Source organism: Myotis brandtii, unplaced genomic scaffold, assembly GCF_000412655.1.
Source record: "Myotis brandtii unplaced genomic scaffold, ASM41265v1 scaffold134, whole genome shotgun sequence".
Classification (NCBI taxonomy): Eukaryota; Metazoa; Chordata; class Mammalia; order Chiroptera; family Vespertilionidae; genus Myotis; species Myotis brandtii.
The window spans coordinates 2136642-2139301 of NW_005354756.1; the positions used below are offsets into that span (position 1 = coordinate 2136642).

General features: G+C 38.3%; 1 protein-coding gene across 1 annotated transcript in view; it reads right to left on the reverse strand.

The window, feature by feature from the left end:
- CCR8 (chemokine (C-C motif) receptor 8) overlaps nucleotides 1-1889 on the reverse strand; it is a 4698-nt gene extending 2809 nt beyond the window's left edge. The window contains exon 1 of the mRNA XM_005860417.2: nucleotides 1846-1889. The gene's annotated coding sequence lies outside the window, so the exon portion shown is untranslated. The remainder of the gene's footprint in view (nucleotides 1-1845) is intronic.
- Nucleotides 1890-2660: the final 771 nt, after the last annotated feature.

Genomic DNA, 2660 nt, shown 5'->3' on the forward strand with positions numbered 1-2660 from the left:
GGGGGGAGGGCGAGGAGCGAGGAGGGGAGGAGAGTAGGGATAGATGGAAAAGGGTAAAGGGGTGAAGGGGATGCATAATGAAAAAAGGGAACACCCTAGCTGGCTTGGCTCAGTGGATAAAGCGTCAGTCTGTTGACTGAAGGGTCCCAGGTTTGATTCCGGTTAAGGGCACATGCCTGGGTTGTGGGCTCAATCCCCAGTAGGGGGTGTGCAGGAGGCAGCCGATCAATGATTCTCTCTTGTCATTGATGTTTATATCTCTCTCTCCTTCTCCCTTGCCCTCTGAAATCAATAAATATATATTTTTTTAAAAATAAAGAAAAACGGAGACTAGACTTTGAATGCAAAGTGCACAATGCAACGTGCAGACAATGTACTATAGATGGTACACTTGATACCTATACAGTGGAACCTTGGTTCTCGAACTTAATTCATTCCAGAAGGCTGTTAGAGAAGCAATTTGTTCAAAAACTAAATCAGTTTTTCCTCATTAGAAATAATGAAAATTGAATTAATTTGTTCCAGACCTCCAAATGATTGTTTTCACCTTTCTTGTATAAAGTACATGTTTAATGTACTGTTTAATCTATAAGCAAACACAATTCTTTTCTTAATTTATCAAACCATCCCCTACGAGCCTTAAACAAATCACTTTCAGCACTCATTCCAAGGATGTCTTTCAGGAGGTCAAATGCAGCATCTTCACTTTTTCACATACCATTGCCTCTGAAATGCTGTCACTAGCTGACTTCCTTTCATTTATCCAAATCAATAACTTTTCTACCTGTTCAATTGCCTGTGACCATTGTTTCATGAACACTTTCACACCTGTAGCGAAATCAGCACTCTTGATAGCCTCTTTATATTTTAAAATTGTGCTAATCGTCTATTTCAATATCAACCACAGGGGGGGAAAAATTCACAGCACAATATCCTGAGATGTTAACAAGGTGAGATTTAAGGTAACCTGACTCATATTGTATTCTCTCCTTTGTGGCCTGAGAGATGGTTTTTTTTTTGTCATGCTGCTGTATCAGCCTGAAAAGGTTGTCAGGTTGAGAACTAAAATTTATTTCAATAACCAAGATATATTCTCCATGAATAACTTGGTCAAGAACCCAATTGTTTGAGATGGGAGATGTTCGAGAACTGGTTTGATTGTATAATTTTATTGACCAATGCAACTCCAATAAATTCATTAGAAAAAAATAATTTTTTCTCAAATTGATATATTCATTCAAAGTAATTTCAATCTACACTTACTATTTTTCAAGGCATTTGATTGCTGAACACTCAGAAATCCCTATTCACTGTGCCACCTTTCTCTAATTTGAAATTCCAAGCAAGATAGCCATTTTTAAAGATATTAATTTTGCCCTAGTCGGTTTGGCTCAATGGATTATGCGTTGGCCTGCGGACTAAGGGGTCCCAGATTCGATTCCAGTCAAGGGCATGTACCTTGGTTGCAGGCACATCCCCAGTAGGGGGTATGCAGGAGGCAGCTGATCAATGTTTCTCTCTTATCGATGTTTCTAACTATCCCTCTCCTTTCCTCTCTGTAAAAAATCAATAAAATATATTAAAAATAAAAAACTTTAAAGATATTAATTTTATTTAAGTATTTACCCCAAATATATTTTACAAACACAGTTCCCTCAGCCAGAGCCATAGGCAGCCACTAAGACATGCAAGATTTGTGAAAGCTGGGACATACAAAGATTAAAAAAAAATTACCACTTATAGCAAACCTTTGAAATATTATCCTCCCCTTAGCCTCCTTCCCAAGAACATAAACATGTCCCTATCTGTTTATATCCTTGTTCTCCGAGGATGATTAACACATACCTTAATTCCAGCCTTTGTTTCAGTTGCTAGTTTCTTCTTTTCAGAGTCTGCATGCATGTGTGATAATACCTCTGTGGTAAGAGGTTGAACCTACGTATAGACATCCTGTGTGGGTTTTTTTTTTTAAATTAAAAAAAAATTAGCCCTAACTGGTTTGGCTCAGTGGATAGAGCATCGGCCTGCGGACTGAAAGGTCCTAGGTTCGATTCCGGTCAAGGGCATGTACCTTGGTTGCGGGCACATCCCCAGTACGGGGTGTGCAGGAGGCAGCTGATCAATGTTTCTCTCTCATTGATGTTTCTAACTCTCTATCCCTCTCCCTTCTTCTCTGTAAAAAAATCAATAAAATATATTTTTAAAAAAATAAATAAAATTAAATTTTTTAATAATTCTTTATTGTTCAAAATATTTCAGATGCCTTTTTCTCCCCATTGACCCCCTCCAATCCCCCACCCCTGCCCAAGGCCTTCACCACTCTATTGTCTGTGTACATGGGTTATGTATACTGTATATGTATATGCATACAAGTTCTTTGGTTCATTACCTCCCACCCACCTTCCCCCCTAGATTCCACACTCTGTTCCATGATTCCATGTCTCTGGATCCACTCTGTTCATCAGTTTATTTTGTTAATTAGATTCCACATATAAGTGAGATCATGTGATACTTGTCTTTCTCTGACTGGCTTATTTCACGTAGCATGATACTCTCCAAGTCCCTCCATGCTGTCTCAAAGGGTAAGAGATTCTTCTTTTTTACTGCTGCATAGTATTCCATGGTATAAATGCACCACAGCTTTTTAAAAAATATATATA